Source organism: Narcine bancroftii, chromosome 1, assembly GCF_036971445.1.
Source record: "Narcine bancroftii isolate sNarBan1 chromosome 1, sNarBan1.hap1, whole genome shotgun sequence".
NCBI lineage: Eukaryota > Metazoa > Chordata > Chondrichthyes > Torpediniformes > Narcinidae > Narcine > Narcine bancroftii.
Genome location: NC_091469.1, coordinates 313245249 through 313259177, shown reverse-complemented (window position 1 = coordinate 313259177; position 13929 = coordinate 313245249).

Below are 13929 nucleotides of genomic sequence, written 5' to 3'. Positions count from 1 at the left end.
AGATATGGGGAATCAGAGGTGGGGAATCAGATGTTACGAATCAGAGGCAGTGAATCAGAGGCGGGGAATCAGAGGCGGGGAATCAGAGGCAGGGAATCAGATGTGCGGAATCAGAGATGGGGAATCAGAGTCCGGGAATCAGAGATGGGGAATCAGAGGCGGGGAATGAGATATTGGGAATCAGAGGCGGGGAATCAGAGGCAGGGAAACAGAGGCGGAGAATCAGATATGGGGAATCAGAGATGGCGAATCAAAGGCGTTGAATCAGAGATGGGGAATCAGAGGCGGGGAATCAGAGGCGGGGAATCAGAGTTGGGGAATCAGAGGCGGGGAATCAGATATGGGGAAACAGAGGTGGGGAATCAGAGGCGGGGAAACAGAGGTGGGGAATCAGATATGGGGAATCAGAGGTGGCGAATCAAAGGTTGTGAATCAGAGATGGGGAATCAGAGGCGGGCAATCAGAGGCAGGGAAACAAACACGGGGAATCAGAGGCGGGGAATCAGAGCTGGGGAATCAGAGGCGGGGAATCAGAGTTGGGGAATCAGAGGCGTGGAATCAGATATGGGGAAACAGAGGCGGGGAATCAGAGGCGGGGAATCAGAGGCAGGGAATCAGAGGTCGGGAATCAGAGGCGGGGAATCAGATATGGGGAATCAGAGGTGGGGAATCAGAGGCAAGGAATCAGATGTGCGGAATCAGAGGTGGGGAATCAGAGTCCGGGAATCAGAGATGGGGATCAGAGGCGGGGAATGAGATATTGGGAATCAGAGGCGGGGAATCAGAGGCAGGGAAACAGAGGCGGAGAATCAGATATGGGGAATCAGAGATGGCGAATCAAAGGCGTTGAATCAGAGATGGGGAATCAGAGGCGAGGAATCAGAGGCGGGGAATCAGAGTTGGGGAATCAGAGGCGGGGAATCAGATATGGGGAAACAGAGGTGGGAAATCAGAGGCGGGGAAACAGAGGTGGGGAATTAGATATGGGGAATCAGAGGTGGGGAATCAGAGGTTGGGAATCAAACACGGGGAATGAGAGACGGGGAATCATAGCTGGGGAATCAGAGGCGGGGAATCAGAGTTGGGGAATCAGAGGCGGGGAATCAGATATGGGGAAACAGAGGCGGGGAACAGAGGCGGGGAATCAGATATGGGGAAACAGAGGCGGGGAATCAGAGGCGGGGAAACAGAGGCGGGGAATCAGATATGGGGAATCAGAGGTGGGGAATCAGATATGGGGAAACAGAGGCGGGGAATACGAGGCGGGAAACACAGGCGGGGAATCAGATATGGGGAATCAGAGGTGGGGAATCAGTGGTTGGGAATCAGAGGCAGGGAATCGGATATGGGGAATCAGAGGTGGGGAATCAGTGGTTGGGAATCAGAGGCAGGTAATCAGAGGCGGAAAATCAGAGGCGGGGAATCAGAGGCAGGGAATCAGATGTGCGGAATCAGAGATGGGGAATCAGAGTCCAGGAATCAGAGATGGGGAATCAGAGGCGGGGAATGAGATATGGGGAATCAGAGGCGGGGAATCAGAGGCGGGGAAGCAGTTGCGGGGAATCAGATATGGGGAAACAGAGGCGGGGAATCAGAGGCGGGGAATCAGATATGGGGAATCAGAGGTGGGGAATCAGAGGTTGCGAATCAGAGGAAGGGAATCAGAGGTGGGGAATCAGAGGCGGGGAATCAGAGGCAGGGAATCAGATGTGCAGAATCAGAGATGGTGAATCAGAGGCGGGGAATCAGAGGCGGGGAGTCAGAGGCAGGGAATCAGAGGCCGGGAATCAGAGGCGGGGAATCAGATATGGGGAATCAGAGGTGGGGAATCAGAGGCAGGGAATCAGATGTACGGAATCAGAGAATGGGAATCAGAGGCAGAGAATCAGAATCAGAAGCGGGGAATAAGAGGCCGGGAATCAGAGGTGGGGAATCAGATTCCGGGAATCAGAGATGGGGAATCAGAGGCAGGGAATGAGATATTGGGAATCAGAGGCGGGGAATCAGAAGCAGGGAAACAGAGGTGGGGAATCAGATATGGGGAATCAGAGGTTGGGAATCAGAGGCAGGGAATCAGAGGTGGGGAATCAGAGGCAGGGAATCAGATGCGGGGAATCAGAGGCGGGGAATCAGAGCTGGGGAATCAGAGGCGGGGAATCAGAGTTGGGGAATCAGAGGCCGGGAATTAGATATGGGGAAACAGAGCAGGGGAATCAGAGCGGGGAAACAGAGGCGGGGAATCAGATATGGGGAATCAGAGGCGGGGAATCAGAGCTGGGGAACCAGAGGCGGGGAATCAGAGTTGGGGAATCAGAGGCGTGGAATCAGATATGGGGAAACAGAGGCGGGGATTCAGAGGCGGGGAAACAGAGGCGGGGAATCAGATATGGGGAATCAGAGGTGGGGAATCAGATATGGGGAAACAGAGGCGGGGAATCAGAGGCGGAAAACAGAGGCGGGGAATCAGTGGTTGGGAATCAGAGGCAGGGAATCAGATATGGGGAATCAGAGGTGGGGAATCAGTGGTTGGGAATCAGAGGCAGGTAATCAGAGGCGGGGAATTAGAGGCGGGGAATCAGAGGCAGGGAATCAGATGTGCGGAATCAGAGATGGGGAATCAGAGTCCGGGAATCAGAGATGGGGAATCAGAGGCGGGGAATGAGATATGGGGAATCAGAGGCGGGGAATCAGAGGCGGGGAAACAGATGCGGTGAATCAGATATGGGGAATCAGAGGTGTCGAATCAAAGGCGCTGACTCAGAGATGGGGAATCAGAGGCGGGGAATCAGAGGCGGGGAATCAGTGTTGGCGAATCAGAGGCGGGGAATCAGAGGCGGGGAAACAGAGGCGGGGAATCAGATATGGGGAATCAGAGGTGGGGAATCAGATGTTACGAATCAGAGGCAGTGAATCAGAGGCGGGGAATCAGAGGCGGGGAATCAGAGGCAGGGAATCAGATGTGCGGAATCAGAGATGGGGAATCAGAGGCAGGGAATCAGAGGCGGGGAATCAGAGGCAGGGAATCAGAGGCCGGGAATCAGAGGCGGGGAATCAGATATGGGGAATCAGAGGTGGGGAATCAGAGGCAGGGTATCAGATGTGCGGAATCAGAGATGGGGAGTCAGAGGCAGAGAATCAGAATCAGAAGCGGGGAATAAGAGGCCGGGAATCAGAGGTGGGGAATCAGAGTCCGGGAATCAGAGATGGGGAATCAGAGGCGGGGAATGAGATATTGGGAATCAGAGGCGGGGAATCAGAGGCAGGGAAACAGAGGCGGGGAATCAGATATGGGGAATCAGAGGTTGGGAATCAGAGGCAGGGAATCAGAAGTGGGGAATCAGAGGCTGGGAATCAGATGCGGGGAATCAGAGGCGGGGAATCAGAGCTGGGGAATCAGAGGCGGGGAATCAGATTTGGGGAATCAGAGGCAGGGAATTAGATATGAGGAAACAGAGGAGGGGAATCAGAGGCGGGGAAACAGAGGCGTGGAATCAGATATGGGGAATCAGAGGTGGTGAATAAGTGGCAGGGAAGCAGAGGCGGGGTATCAGAGCTGGGGAATCAGAGGCGGGGAATCTGAGTTGGGTTATCAGAGGAGGGGAATCAGATATGGGGAAACATGCGGGGCATCAGAGGCGGGTAAACAGAGGCGGGGAATCAGATATGTGGAATCAGAGGTGGGGAATCAGAGGCAGGGATTCAGATGTGCGGAATCAGAGATGGGGTATCAGAGGCATGGAATCAGAATCAGAAGCGGAGAATCAGAGGCCGGGAATCAGAGGCCGGGAATCAGAGATGGGGAATCAGAGGCGGGGAATGAGATATGGGGAATCAGAGGCGGGGAATCAGAGGCATGGAATCAGATGTGCGGAATCAGAGATGGGGAATCAGAGTCCGGGAATCAGAGATGGGGAATTAGAGGCGGGGAATGAGATATGGGGAATCAGAGGTGGGGAATCAGAGGCGGGGAAACAGATGCTGGGAATCAGATATGGGGAATCAGAGGTGGCGAATCAAAGGCGCTGAATCAGAGATGGGGAATCAGAGGCGGGGAATCAGAGGCAGGGAATCAAACACGGGGAATCAGAGGCGGGGAATCAGAGTTGGGGAATCAGAGGCGGGGACTCAGATATTGGGGAAACAGAGGCGGGGAATCAAATATGGGGAATCAGAGGTGGGGAATCAGAGGTTGCGAATCAGAGGCAGGGAATCAGAGGCGGGGAATCAGAGGCGGGGAATGAGTGGCAGGGAATCAGATATGCGGAATCAGAGATGGGGAATCAGAGGCAGGGAATCAGAGGCGGGAATCAGAGGCAGGGAATCAGAGGCCGGGAATCAGAGGCGGGGAATCAGATATGGGGAATCAGAGGTGGGGAATCAGAGGCAGGGAATCAGATGTGCGGAATCAGAGATGGGGAATCAGAGGCAGAGAATCAGAATCAGAAGCGGGGAATAAGAGGCCGGGAATCAGAGGTGGGGAAACAGAGTCCGGGAATCAGAGATGGGGAATCAGAGGCGGGGAATGAGATATTGGGAATCAGAGGCGGGGAATCAGAGGCAGGGAAACAGAGGCGGAGAATCAGATATGGGGAATCAGAGATGGCGAATCAAAGGCGTTGAATCAGAGATGGGGAATCAGAGGCGGGGAATCAGAGTTGGGGAATCAGAGGCGGGGAATCAGATATGGGGAAACAGAGGTGGGGAATCAGAGGCGGGGAAACAGAGGTGGGGAATCAGATATGGGGAATCAGAGGTGGGGAATCAGATGTTACGAATCAGAGGCAGTGAATCAGAGGCGGGGAATCAGAGGCGGGGAATCAGAGGCAGGGAATCAGATGTGCGGAATCAGAGATGGGGAATCAGAGGCAGGGAATCAGAGGCGGGGAATCAGAGGCAGGGAATCAGAGGCCGGGAATCAGAGGCGGGGAATCAGATATGGGGAATCAGAGGTGGGGAATCAGAGGCAGGTTATCAGATGTGCGGAATCAGAGATGGGGAGTCAGAGGCAGAGAATCAGAATCAGAAGCGGGGAATAAGAGGCCGGGAATCAGAGGTGGGGAATCAGAGTCCGGGAATCAGAGATGGGGAATCAGAGGCGGGGAATGAGATATTGGGAATCAGAGGCGGGGAATCAGAGGCAGGGAAACAGAGGCGGGGAATCAGATATGGGGAATCAGAGGTTGGGAATCAGAGGCAGGGAATCAGAAGTGGGGAATCAGAGGCTGGGAATCAGATGCGGGGAATCAGAGGCAGGGAATTAGATATGGGGAAACAGAGGAGGGGAATCAGAGGCAGGGAAACAGAGGCGGGGAATCAGATATGGGGAATCAGAGGTTGGGAATCAGAGGCAGGGAATCAGAGCTGGGGAATCAGAGGCGGGGAATCAGATTTGGGGAATCAGAGGCAGGGAATTAGATATGGGGAAACAGAGGAGGGGAATCAGAGGCGGGGAAACAGAGGCGTGGAATCAGATATGGGGAATGAGAGGTGGGGAATAAGTGGCAGGGAAGCAGAGGCGGGGTATCAGAGCTGGGGAATCAGAGGTGGGGAATCTGAGTTGGGTTATCAGAGGAGGGGAATCAGATATGGGGAAACAGGCGGGGCATCAGAGGCGGGGAAACAGAGGCGGGGAATCAGATATGGGGAATCAGAGGTGGGGAATCAGAGGCAGGGAATCAGATGTGCGGAATCAGAGATGGGGTATCAGAGGCATGGAATCAGAATCAGAAGCGGAGAATCAGAGGCCGGGAATCAGAGGCCGGGAATCAGATGCCGGGAATAAGAGGCCGGGAATCAGAGGTGGGGAATCTGAGTCCGGGAATCAGAAATGGGGAATCAGAGGCGGGGAATGAGATATGGGGAATCAGAGGCGGGGAATCAGAGGCAGGGAAACAAACACGGGGAATCAGAGATGGGGAATCAGAGGTGGGGAATCAGAGTCCAGGAATAGAGATGGGGAATTAGAGGCGGGGAATCAGAGGCGGGGAAACATAGGTGGGGAATCAGATATGGGGAATCAGAGGTGGGGAATCAGAGGTGCTGAATCAGAGATGGTGAATCAGAGGCGGGGAATCAGAGGCAGGAAATCAGACATGGGGAATGAGAGGCTGGGAATCAGACACGGGGAATCAGAGGTGGGGAATCAGAGCTGGGGAATCAGAGGTGGGGAATCAGAGATGGGGAATCAGAGGCGGGGAATCAGATATTGGGAAACAGAGGCGGGGAATCAGAGGCAGGGAAACAGAGGCGGGGAATCAGATATGGGGAATCAGAGGAGGGGAATCAGAGGTTGGGAATCAGAGGCAGGGACTCAGAGGTTGGGATTCAGATGCAGGGAATCAGATGCGGGGAATAAGAGGTGGGGATTCAGAGGCGAGGAATCAGAGGCAGGGAATCAGAGTTGGGGAATCAGAGGCAGGGAATTAGATATGGGGATACAGAGGCGGGGAATTAGAGGCGGGGAATCAGAGGCCGGGAATAAGAGGCCGGGAATCAGAGGTGGGTAATCAGAGTCCGGGAATCAGAGGCGGGGAATCAGATATGGGGAATCAGAGGTGGCGAATCAAAGGCGGTGAATCAGAGATGGGGAATCAGAGGCGGGGATTCAGAGGCAGGGAATCAAACACGGGGAATGAGAGACGGGGAATCATAGCTGGGGAATCAGAGGCGGGGAATCAGAGTTGGGGAATCAGAGGCGGTGAATCAGATATGGGGAAACAGAGGCGGGAAATCAGAGGTGGGGAAACAGAGGCGGGGAATCAGATATGGGGAATCAGAGGTGGGGAATCAGATATGGGGAAACAGAGGCGGGGAATCAGAGGCGGGGAAACAGAGGCGGGGAATCAGATATGGGGAATCAGAGGTGGGGAATCAGTGGTTGGGAATCAGAGGCAGGGAATCAGATATGGGGAATCAGAGGTTGGGAATCAGATGTGCGGAATCAGATATGGGGAATTAGAGTCCGGGAATCAGAGATGGGGAATCAGAGGCGGGGAATGAGATATGGGGAATCAGAGGCGGGGAATCAGAGGCAGGGAATCAGATGTGCGGAATCAGAGATGGGGAATCAGAGTCCGGGAATCAGAGATGGGGAATCAGAGGCGGGGAATGAGATATGGGGAATCAGAGGTGGGGAATCAGAGGCGGGGAAACAGATGCTGGGAATCAGATATGGGGAATCAGAGGTGGCGAATCGAATGCGCTGAATCAGAGATGGGGAATCAGAGGCGGGGAATCAGAGGCAGGGAATCAAACACGGGGAATCAGAGGCGGGGAATCAGAGTTGGGGAATCAGAGGCGGGGACTCAGATATTGGGGAAACAGAGGCAGGGAATCAGAGGCGGGGAAACAGAGGCGGGGAATCAGATATGGGGAATCAGAGGTGGGGAATCAGAGGTTGCGAATAAGAGGCAGGGAATCAGAGGCGGGGAATCAGAGGCGGGGAATGAGTGGCAGGGAATCAGATATGCGGAATCAGAGATGGGGAATCAGAGGCAGGGAATCAGAGGCGGGGAATCAGAGGCAGGGAATCAGAGGCCGGGAATCAGAGGCGGGGAATCAGATATGGGGAATCAGAGGTGGGGAATCAGAGGCAGGGAATCAGATGTGCGGAATCAGAGATGGGGAATCAGAGGCAGAGAATCAGAATCAGAAGCGGGGAATAAGAGGCCGGGAATCAGAGGTGGGGAAACAGAGTCCGGGAATCAGAGATGGGGAATCAGAGGCGGGGAATGAGATATTGGGAATCAGAGGCGGGGAATCAGAGGCAGGGAAACAGAGGCGGAGAATCAGATATGGGGAATCAGAGATGGCGAATCAAAGGCGTTGAATCAGAGATGGGGAATCAGAGGCGGGGAATCAGAGGCGGGGAATCAGAGTTGGGGAATCAGAGGCGGGGAATCAGATATGGGGAAACAGAGGTTGGGAATCAGAGGCGGGGAAACAGAGGTTGGGAATCAGATATGGGGAATCAGAGGTGGCGAATCAAAGGTTGTGAATCAGAGATGGGGAATCAGAGGCGGGCAATCAGAGGCAGGGAAACAAACACGGGGAATCAGAGGCGGGGAATCAGAGCTGGGGAATCAGAGGCGGGGAATCAGAGTTGGGGAATCAGAGGCGTGGAATCAGATATGGGGAAACAGAGGCGGGGAATCAGAGGCGGGGAATCAGAGGCAGGGAATCAGAGGTCGGGAATCAGAGGCGGGGAATCAGATATGGGGAATCAGAGGTGGGGAATTAGAGGCAGGGAATCAGATGTGCGGAATCAGAGGTGGGGAATCAGAGTCCGGGAATCAGAGATGGGGAATCAGAGGCGGGGAATGAGATATTGGGAATCAGAGGCGGGGAATCAGAGGCAGGGAAACAGAGGCGGAGAATCAGATATGGGGAATCAGAGATGGCAAATCAAAGGCGTTGAATCAGAGATGGGGAATCAGAGGCGAGGAATCAGAGGCGGGGAATCAGATTTGGGGAATCAGAGGCGGGGAATCAGATATGGGGAAACAGAGGTGGGAAATCAGAGGCGGGGAAACAGAGGTGGGGAATCAGATATGGGGAATCAGAGGTGGGGAATCAGAGGTTGGGAATCAAACACGGGGAATGAGAGACGGGGAATCATAGCTGGGGAATCAGAGGCGGGGAATCAGAGTTGGGGAATCAGAGGCGGGGAATCAGATATGGGGAAACAGAGGCGGGGAACAGAGGCGGGGAATCAGATATGGGGAAACAGAGGCGGGGAATCAGAGGCGGGGAAACAGAGGCGGGGAATCAGATATGGGGAATCAGAGGTGGGGAATCAGATATGGGGAAACAGAGGCGGGGAATACGAGGCGGGAAACACAGGCGGGGAATCAGATATGGGGAATCAGAGGTGCGGAATCAGTGGTTGGGAATCAGAGGCAGGGAATCGGATATGGGGAAACAGAGGTGGGGAATCAGTGTTTGGGAATCAGAGGCAGGTAATCAGAGGCGGGGAATCAGAGGCGGGGAATCAGAGGCAGGGAATCAGATGTGCGGAATCAGAGATGGGGAATCAGAGTCCGGGAATCAGAGATGGGGAATCAGAGGCGGGGAATGAGATATGGGGAATCAGAGGCGGGGAATCAGAGGCGGGGAAGCAGTTGCGGGCAATCAGATATGGGGAATCAGAGGTGGCGAATCAAAGGCGCTGAATCAGAGATGGGGAATCAGAGGCGGGGAATCAGAGGCAGGGAATCAAACACGGGGAATCAGAGGCGGGGAATCAGAGTTGGGGAATGAGAGGCGGGGAATCAGATATGGGGAAACAGAGGCGGGGAATCAGAGGCGGGGAAACAGAGGCGGGGAATCAGATATGGGGAATCAGAGGTGGGGAATCAGAGGTTGCGAATCAGAGGAAGGGAATCAGAGGTGGGGAATCAGAGGCGGGGAATCAGAGGCAGGGAATCAGATGTGCGGAATCAGAGATGGTGAATCAGAGGCGGGGAATCAGAGGCCGGGAATCAGAGGCGGGGAATCAGATATGGGGAATCAGAGGTGGGGAATCAGAGGCAGGGAATCAGATGTACGGAATCAGAGATGGGGAATCAGAGGCAGAGAATCAGAATCAGAAGCGGGGAATAAGAGGCCGGGAATCAGAGGTGGGGAATCAGATTCCGGGAATCAGAGATGGGGATTCAGAGGCAGGGAATGAGATATTGGGAATCAGAGGCGGGGAATCAGAAGCAGGGAAACAGAGGCGGGGAATCAGATATGGGGAATCAGAGGTTGGGAATCAGAGGCAGGGAATCAGAGGTGGGGAATCAGAGGCAGGGAATCAGATGCGGGGAATCAGATGCGGGGAATCAGAGCTGGGGAATCAGAGGCGGGGAATCAGAGTTGGGGAATCAGAGGCCGGGAATTAGATATGGGGAAACAGAGGAGGGGAATCAGAGCGGGGAAACAGAGGCGGGGAATCAGATATGGGGAATCAGAGGTGGGGAATAAGTTGCAGGGAAGCAGAGGCCAGGTATCAGAGCTGGGGAATAAGAGGCGGGGAATCTGAGTTGGGGTATCAGAGGCGGGGAATCAGATATGGGGAAACAGAGGCGGGGGATCAGAGGTGGGGAAACAGAGGCGGGGAATCAGATATGGGGAATCAGATGTGGGGAATCAGAGGCAGGGAATCAGATGTGCGGAATCAGAGATGGGGAATCAGAGGCTTGGAATCAGAATCAGAAGCGGGGAATCAGTGGCAGGGAATCAGAGGCCGGGAATCAGATGCCGGGAATAAGAGGCCAGGAATCAGAGGTGGGGAATCAGAGTCCGGGAATCAGAGATGGGGAATCAGAGGCGGGGAATGAGATATGGGGAATCAGAGGTGGGGAATCAGAGGCGGGGAAACAGAGGCGGGGAATCAGATATGGGGAATCAGAGGTGGCGAATCAAAGGTTGTGAATCAGAGATGGTGAATCAGAGGCGGGGAATCAGAGGCAGGGAATCAAACACGGGGAATCAGAGGCGGGGAATCAGAGCTGGGGAACCAGAGGCGGGGAATCAGAGTTGGGGAATCAGAGGCGTGGAATCAGATATGGGGAAACAGAGGCGGGGAATCAGGGGCGGGAAAACAGAGGCGGGGAATCAGATATGGGGAATCAGAGGTGGGGAATCAGATATGGGGAAACAGAGGCGCGGAATCAGAGGCGGAAAACAGAGGTGGGGAATCAGTGGTTGGGAATCAGAGGCAGGGAATCAGATATGGGGAATCAGAGGTGGGGAATCAGTGGTTGGGAATCAGAGGCAGGTAATCAGAGGCGGGGAATTAGAGGTGGGGAATCAGAGGCAGGGAATCAGATGTGCGGAATCAGAGATGGGGAATCAGAGTCCGGGAATCAGAGATGGGGAATCAGAGGCGGGGAATGAGATATGGGGAATCAGAGGCGGGGAATCAGAGGCGGGGAAACAGATGCGGTGAATCAGATATGGGGAATCAGAGGTGGCGAATCAAAGGCGCTGAATCAGAGATGGGGAATCAGAGGCGGGGAATCAGAGGCAGGGAATCAAACACGGGGAATCAGAGGCGGGGAATCAGAGTTGGGGAATCAGAGGCGGGGAATCAGAGGCGGGGAAACAGAGGCGGGGAATCAGATATGGGGAATCAGAGGTGGGGAATCAGATGTTACGAATCAGAGGCAGTGAATCAGAGGCGGGGAATCAGAGGCGGGGAATCAGAGGCAGGGAATCAGATGTGCGGAATCAGAGATGGGGAATCAGAGTCCGGGAATCAGAGATGGGGAATCAGAGGCGGGGAATGAGATATTGGGAATCAGAGGCGGGGAATCAGAGGCAGGGAAACAGAGGCGGAGAATCAGATATGGGGAATCAGAGATGGCGAATCAAAGGCGTTGAATCAGAGATGGGGAATCAGAGGCGGGGAATCAGAGGCGGGGAATCAGAGTTGGGGAATCAGAGGCGGGGAATCAGATATGGGGAAACAGAGGTGGGGAATCAGAGGCGGGGAAACAGAGGTGGGGAATCAGATATGGGGAATCAGAGGTGGCGAATCAAAGGTTGTGAATCAGAGATGGGGAATCAGAGGCGGGCAATCAGAGGCAGGGAAACAAACACGGGGAATCAGAGGCGGGGAATCAGAGCTGGGGAATCAGAGGCGGGGAATCAGAGTTGGGGAATCAGAGGCGTGGAATCAGATATGGGGAAACAGAGGCGGGGAATCAGAGGCGGGGAATCAGAGGCAGGGAATCAGAGGTCGGGAATCAGAGGCGGGGAATCAGATATGGGGAATCAGAGGTGGGGAATCAGAGGCAGGGAATCAGATGTGCGGAATCAGAGGTGGGGAATCAGAGTCCGGGAATCAGAGATGGGGATCAGAGGCGGGGAATGAGATATTGGGAATCAGAGGCGGGGAATCAGAGGCAGGGAAACAGAGGCGGAGAATCAGATATGGGGAATCAGAGATGGCGAATCAAAGGCGTTGAATCAGAGATGGGGAATCAGAGGTGAGGAATCAGAGGCGGGGAATCAGAGTTGGGGAATCAGAGGCGGGGAATCAGATATGGGGAAACAGAGGTGGGAAATCAGAGGCGGGGAAACAGAGGTGGGGAATTAGATATGGGGAATCAGAGGTGGGGAATCAGAGGTTGGGAATCAAACACGGGGAATAAGAGACGGGGAATCATAGCTGGGGAATCAGAGGCGGGGAATCAGAGTTGGGGAATCAGAGGCGGGGAATCAGATATGGGGAAACAGAGGCGGGGAACAGAGGCGGGGAATCAGATATGGGGAAACAGAGGCGGGGAATCAGAGGCGGGGAAACAGAGGCGGGGAATCAGATATGGGGAAACAGAGGCGGGGAATACGAGGCGGGAAACACAGGCGGGGAATCAGATATGGGGAATCAGAGGTGGGGAATCAGTGGTTGGGAATCAGAGGCAGGGAATCGGATATGGGGAATCAGAGGTGGGGAATCAGTGGTTGGGAATCAGAGGCAGGTAATCAGAGGCGGAAAATCAGAGGCGGGGAATCAGAGGCAGGGAATCAGATGTGCGGAATCAGAGATGGGGAATCAGAGTCCAGGAATCAGAGATGGGGAATCAGAGGCGGGGAATGAGATACGGGGAATCAGAGGCGGGGAAGCAGTTGCGGGGAATCAGATATGGGGAATCAGAGGTGGCGAATCAAAGGCGCTGAATCAGAGATGGGGAATCAGAGGCGGGGAATCAGAGGCAGGGAATCAAACACGGGGAATCAGAGGCGGGGAATCAGAGTTGGGGAATGAGAGGCGGGGAATCAGATATGGGGAAACAGAGGCGGGGAATCAGAGGCCGTGAAACAGAGGCGGGGAATCAGATATGGGGAATCAGAGGTGGGGAATCAGAGGATGCGAATCAGAGGAAGGGAATCAGAGGTGGGGAATCAGAGGCGGGGAATCAGAGGCAGGGAATCAGATGTGCAGAATCAGAGATGGTGAATCAGAGGCGGGGAATCAGAGGCGGGGAGTCAGAGGCAGGGAATCAGAGGCCGGGAATCAGAGGCGGGGAATCAGATATGGGGAATCAGAGGTGGGGAATCAGAGGCAGGGAATCAGATGTACGGAATCAGAGAATGGGAATCAGAGGCAGAGAATCAGAATCAGAAGCGGGGAATAAGAGGCCGGGAATCAGAGGTGGGGAATCAGATTCCGGGAATCTGAGATGGGGAATCAGAGGCAGGGAATGAGATATTGGGAATCAGAGGCGGGGAATCAGAAGCAGGGAAACAGAGGCGGGGAATCAGATATGGGGAATCAGAGGTTGGGAATCAGAGGCAGGGAATCAGAGGTGGGGAATCAGAGGCAGGGAATCAGATGCGGGGAATCAGAGGCGGGGAATCAGAGCTGGGGAATCAGAGGCAGGGAATCAGAGTTGGGGAATCAGAGGCCGAGAATTAGATATGGGGAAACAGAGGAGGGGAATCAGAGCGGGGAAACAGAGGCGGGGAATCAGATATGGGGAATCAGAGGCGGGGAATCAGAGCTGGGGAACCAGAGGCGGGGAATCAGAGTTGGGGAATCAGAGGCGTGGAATCAGATATGGGGAAACAGAGGCGGGGAATCAGAGGCGGGGAAACAGAGGCGGGGAATCAGATATGGGGAATCAGAGGTGGGGAATCAGATATGGGGAAACAGAGGCGGGGAATCAGAGGCGGAAAACAGAGGCGGGGAATCAGTGGTTGGGAATCAGAGGCAGGGAATCAGATATGGGGAATCAGAGGTGGGGAATCAGTGGTTGGGAATCAGAGGCAGGTAATCAGAGGCGGGGAATTAGAGGCGGGGAATCAGAGGCAGGGAATCAGATGTGCGGAATCAGAGATGGGGAATCAGAGTCCGGGAATCAGAGATGGGGAATCAGAGGCGGGGAATGAGATATGGGGAATCAGAGGCGGGGAATCAGAGGCGGGGAAACAGATGCGGTGAAT